Genomic DNA, 6668 nt, shown 5'->3' on the forward strand with positions numbered 1-6668 from the left:
CTTGGTAACAAAACTGGTTCGCATGGATATAATATCTCAATACGTTACGCAAACTATTGCTACTGTTTAATTGATTTCGAAGGCTTTAAAAAAGTATGGTTAGCTTTAAAAAAGGCTTTCAACCATTCGATTCTAAATCATTACGTGAAGAAGAAATTTATCTCTCAATTATATTAACAAGAAACAAAATACCGGTCTAAACTATTGATTCTGACTCTAATTCTCACGGAAAAGTATTGTTTACTACTTAGTCAACTAATAAACAAATAGTTATACGAACTTACGATTATATAGTATATTGTATATAACATGGTGTCGGCTGTATATCACGTACTTACACGAAAAATACACACATTACACATACTACAAAAGACACATATGTCTTTGAACAGATACAANAATTGAAATATACTGAATCGTTTAGTTCAATTTGATCATACATATTCCCTATATGTCATTTTGATTGACACCCTCGTTCAATTTTTTTTATTAGGTTCTCACTTCTCAGTTCTCACAATATTATTATTTTCATATTATTATTATTTTCTAGGATGATTTGTTTTAACCATAATCGTTCTTCCGAGCACATGGCTAATTTTTTAGGATTCTCGATTGAAATTTTATACTAGTATGTAAGAAAAGTAAAAAGACATACAGCATTACAGCCGGACAGCAAAACTGTGCTAGACGCACGTGTGGTTGTCATTTTCTTCCTTTCCAACTTCGTTTCGTGAATTTATTAATGGTGATTTTAAGAAAATAATCTATGAGCGACGACCAAAACGACAAGTGATTAAAGTTTGTGCTAAAAAGAATTTAATAAAAATTACCGAGAAAATCAATAAAATTCCATGAGCTGCATAAGTTGTAATAATAATGGAACTGGATTGGCGAGATTTTTTTTTGAAGGATATAAGGGTAATGATTTCAACTCGTGGGCACATTTTGTTATATTCGTATCCCTTTTAATTTAAATAAAGTAAATAGTGTTTTGAGTTGTCTTAAACCTTTTTTTGGCCATGCATCATCATGCTCCTTATATGTTCCCTTCATTTATATTATCCATTCATCATTATAAGATTCTAAACGCATGTGCGGCGCACCAATAAGTATTGTACTTTTATAAATTATGATAAACGAGTTTGGCGAAAAAAATGGATTCTGATAATTGGTTTTTTTTTTTTTTGGATTCTCATAATTGGCTAGTGTTATTGCCATCTAAGTAGATGTAGAGCTTATCTTGTACAGTTTAATTCCTCTCGGGCGTGTGCAAAACTTTCATTCTAACTATTTACCTTGCGAAACGTTTGGACCTAAAAATTAGTTGAAGTTCAATTTGAGCAAAATAACAAGTCATTCTTATCGATCGCACCATGAGTAACCGACTCATCTTCTTCTCGCCCGACGATCCTTCTCTTCGCTACTCTCTCTTTGATTTTTATTTTGGTTGTATCTCTGGCCCACTTTAAGTGTGGCATAAGCTCAAGATATATATCAAGATATATCTCTCCTTGATTTTTATTTTGGTTCCATTGTTTTCTCTGTTTTAGAGTTTGGTGTGTTTTTGGGTTTCCATTGTAAAATATAAAAAATTTCTTTATTTGGTATAAATTTTAACATTAAACAAAAAAAAAAAAAAACAATTCACCTTAATCTTGTTTTTGGTTAAGGGTTTTACCTAAAAATTAAACCACATAGATTTCACATTTATATTCGTGTGCATCTATAGATACATACCATACAGAAACACACATATAGACACAATGCATGGTCCCATGAGAGTGGAATTGTATAGATCAATCATTAATTCCTTTGAGAAATATCAGAACATCATTCATGCATATACTTTGATTAGTATATATTTTGAGATTAGAGTTTAAGGGGGAGTGGAATTAAGCAATGATGGATGAATATATATTGGTGTAGATGGGATCAGAAACATCATAAAGATAGTAAAACCACGATCAAAGCTCTTTAAACTTGTCACGTGAATAAATAGTGACTGTTAGGTGTTTTATTTTAACAAACAAAAAAGTGCGGATTAGTTCATTTCAAATGCGTTTAAAGTGCGGATTAATCAAGTCAGTCTGACACCCACGTTTTCAACATCAAGTACAACAACAGATCATCACAGTCGGCCAAAACTTGACGATTAATACGTACAAAAAAAAGCATTATTGCATTATACACGTACCAAAACGTTATACGTATGTCAGAAAATAAAGGCATACGCATATACATTTTCGTTTTTTGATGGAGAAATGTAATTAATAGATGGAGAGTTCAAAATTCAGAAGTTATTGGGAAGTTTGGTAGCATCTACATTTCAATTTATGTTTTATAATAAGTTTTTTTGTTTTTAATTATCAAAACCCTTTTTTAAGATGTTGGTTTGAACATAATTTCTTTAAACATGTGAAGACTGTAAAATAGATTTGGTATGGCTGTAAATAAAACAGTAAAAGCAAACAGCTAAAAACATATGAGTTTTATAAAATTTTATAATCTTGGATGTTTGTTTGTCAAACAAATCAGAAATTATTTTAGTAATATCTGTAGTTTCATTAATGTAGACATATTTTGATCGAGATACAAAAATGAAAATATATGAGTTTTATGATAGACCGAGCATGTGATCGACGTATCGGTGAAAGTCATTAACTGATTTGAATTTTCTTAACTGGTGATAGTAAGTACCCTTACCCTTACCCTTACCATAGTTTTAAAATTTTACGAGTTTCGAGAAACAAAAACAAACTGAGTTAGTAGTGAACATAATTAAAATGTTATGTGGATGTGGTAATTTAGTCCATACGATTTATAATAATTAGGTTTGGTAATAAAAGGAAAAAGGAAAGTGAAAGTGGGGACTAATATAGATTCATGCAGATCTTCGTAGGGATTCTAAGTGTAGTGGACCACTTCTCTTCGTTGTACATATTTTTCATTGAAATGGTTTATAGAAAAATATCCATTTAAAACTCGAGATATCTGTTAACTTGATATTGTTATATAAAGCAACATATAATATTCATATTTCCACACTAACTGAATTGGTTGTTCGAACATACTGTTATGTTCTACAGGGTTTTGGATGATTTCAGTAGAGGAAGAGGATATATATGAATATATGATAATGCGAAGAAGTGATATCTTCTGATGTATAATTTTTTTTAAAAAATATGTACTAATACCGTTTATACAACCACCAACATATATTGAAAAATGAAATTGCACAACGTTTCTTTTTTTTTTGGTAAATCTTGTTCACTGATATGCTCTTTTAAAATAATAACTTTGTATGGTACATTATTTTGATCGTCAAATCGTTTGATGTGTATATGCTCGTGTTACAATTCTCATATCCAAATTACATTAGAATTCCACAATTGATATCGTAATCTTTGACTAGATCCCTCGATAGTTCCATCACACCCATCACTAGCTGTACTTTTATTTCATGTTCTTTTGTTTTCTGTAAACTTTACACCAACTGAAATAAGGTTTTGTTTATAATAAGGACCAAAACTTTTTTCCCATTTCTTCTCCATAAATAGTTCTAAAACGAAATTTAACTATAACAATTACGAATAACAGAATGTGGGGTTTATATAAGAGTTTTTCTTTATTTCATGTTCTTTTATTTTCTGTAAATTATCGTGTAACTGTTATCTTCCAACATATATATGAGATAATCGATTATATATAGGTTTATTACAAAATTATGATATACTTGTTCATTTTTAGTTACCAATCGGTATTATTTGTTGTATTTATATCTACATATTTCTAACTTATTTTGATTTATTTCTATACAGTATCTTCATATATATATATATATATCATTTATAAATTGGTCTCACATCGTAATCATAATTTATCTATGAATCAAAAATCTTGACTATACTATTCACGATTAGATCAACACAAGTTAGAAGAGAAAGAATGTTAGAGAGAAAACACAATAAAACAAAAAGTCAAATAAAATCATCCTCAAATCTTTTCTAAAGAAATATGATAAATGTGAGGAAGCTAAGAAACAAGATTATATTACAATCAAAATATGATCGTTAGAAATAAGGAACCTACAAGAGTAAAATATGGTTGTTTTACATTTGTCGGATAGATATTCGAATGTACTATATTTAAAGTCAGAAAATATATTGTCCGGTTTTCTTTATTATGACAAAATGATTACGATTATACTGATAATACAAGATAAAAGCTAATGTTTTCCCCTTACATATATAAATAAAACAAAGTTTTTGTAAGTCAAACTTAACTGAAATTTCCTTGGTAACAAAACTGGTTCGCATGGATATAATATCTCAATACGTTAAGCAAACTATTGCTACTGTTTAATTGATTTCGAAGGCTTTAAAAAAGTATGGTTAGCTTTAAAAAAGGCTTTCAACCATTCGATTCTAAATCATTACGTGAAGAAGAAATTTATCTCTCAATTATATTAACAAGAAACAAAATACCGGTCCAAACTATTGATTCTGACTCTAATTCTCACGGAAAAGTATTGTTTACTACTTAGTCAACTAATAAACAAATAGTTATACGAACTTACGATTATATAGTATATTGTATATAACATGGTGTCTGCTGTATATCACGTACTTACACGAAAAATACACACATTACACATTACACATTACACATTACACATACTACAAAAGACACATATGTCTTTGAACAGATACAACTAAACAGTCTTGGACATGATAAAAACGAGACACGTAGGACATGCTTTATACGATTGTGAAATGTGTGGGAAGAGAGAATGTGACATTAATTAGACACTGGCAGGATCCTACGACAAGATCAACTCGATCTTCGATCAAATCAAAGTGTCTTAGAGATAAAACAGGTAAGATTTTGAAGAAAATGGTTATGAGGGAATCTTGGACGTGGGTCCAAGATCTTGGAAATTTCGTTACAGCTCTTTTCTATGAAACAAAGAAAAAATTACTTGGATTCTCTGCCATTATTCATGTCTTTTCGATCTCTCTTGTTTTGTTTTTCCTCACATTTGACGGACGTGATTGATTTGGTACGATAAACTTTCTCACAAACTTCTTTCGTAAGAAACAATGAAAGTCCTATCTTGAAACTTGTGAAAAATAAGGCTGTTCTGACTTTTGAAAATCTGTGTGAAAAAAGATTAGGTTATATCGCCAAATTTGAGACATACGCCATCAATCAACATAAGGTACAAATACTAAAGATTTAAGTTTCAAGAGTAAAAATAGTTGTTTGTCCAAAAAGGAAAAAAGAGTAAAAATAGTCTCTCTTTTTTTTTTTGACAGCAGTAATTATAGTCTTGTTAGACGTGTGCAACTTGATGTGATAAGTGTATCTTTTCATCACTGCTGATTTTATTAGGATCGCGAAATTTGTTTAATCTTTTCTCTCCCTCTCTCTCTTTCTAGCTCGTATATAATAAGAAACGAAGACAACGATTATAAATTAAAATCATGGAACCTTATAGAAAACATGCATAAACCTAACTATACGATCAACGAGTCCGAATACAACAAATCTAATGGTTCGATTTTACTTTTTCCGTATTAGCAATTATATATAGTTGAAAATTTTGTTCCATAATTATGTTTGTTTTGTAAAAAAAATATATATATATTATTATTTGTTGATAGATAATAAAAAAAAGATTGTGAGGAGTGGAATACTTTTTTCTTTTCTTTTGGTGCCAACTTCTTTATTAAACTTCTTGGAATGGATCGATAAAGATGCTTTTGAGTTTTGATACTTCGAAATATATTCGGACACTGATGTTTCTGTGATTTGGTTTGTTTAGTCAAACAAGAAATTTCATGAGAATGGATATATAGATGTTGTGATACGGGTGATCTATAAACCTATTGGGGATGTAAACTTTTAGTTGGGTCTAAGTCAAGTCTCTCAAGTGGGAGAAGTGTACGTAATCTGGCCTATGAACGCTCGATCGAATCTACGAATATCTTCTCAGCTTTCTAATGTGTAGCCCCACAATATCTAACAAGCATAAAGAACCGGGAATATGACGTAACAGGATGTCCCGACAGTGTGTACCTTATTATACTACTAACCGGTTTTGGTTTATTCTGGTACAATTTTGTCCATATATGTACCTCTCATTATTTTTTACGATAACTACCCAAATGTACAGCAAGCAGCACGGTTGCAAGAACTTGTGGAATTCATACAATCTCAGNATTGTACTTTTATAAATTATGATAAACGAGTTTGGCGAAAAAATGGATTCTGATAATTGGTTTTTTTTTTTTGGATTCTCATAATTGCCATCTATGTAGATGTAGAGCTTATCTTGTACAGTTTAATTCCTCTTGGGCGTGTGCAAAACTTTCATTCTAACTATTTTACCTTGCGAAACGTTTGGACCTAAAAATTAGTTGAAGTTCAATTTGTGCAAAATAACAAGTCATTCTTATCGATCGCACCATGAGTAACGGACTCATCTTCTTCTCGCCCGACGATCCTTCTCTTCGCTACTCTCCTTGATTTTTAATTTGGTTGTATCTCTGGCCCACTTTAAGTGTGGCATAAGCTCAAGATATATCAAGATATATCTCTCCTTGATTTTTATTTTGGTTCCTTTGTTTTCTCTGTTTAAGAGTTTGGTGTGTTTTTGGGTTTCCATT

The sequence above is a fragment of the Camelina sativa genome, chromosome 18 (assembly GCF_000633955.1).
Source record: "Camelina sativa cultivar DH55 chromosome 18, Cs, whole genome shotgun sequence".
Lineage (NCBI taxonomy): Eukaryota > Viridiplantae > Streptophyta > Magnoliopsida > Brassicales > Brassicaceae > Camelina > Camelina sativa.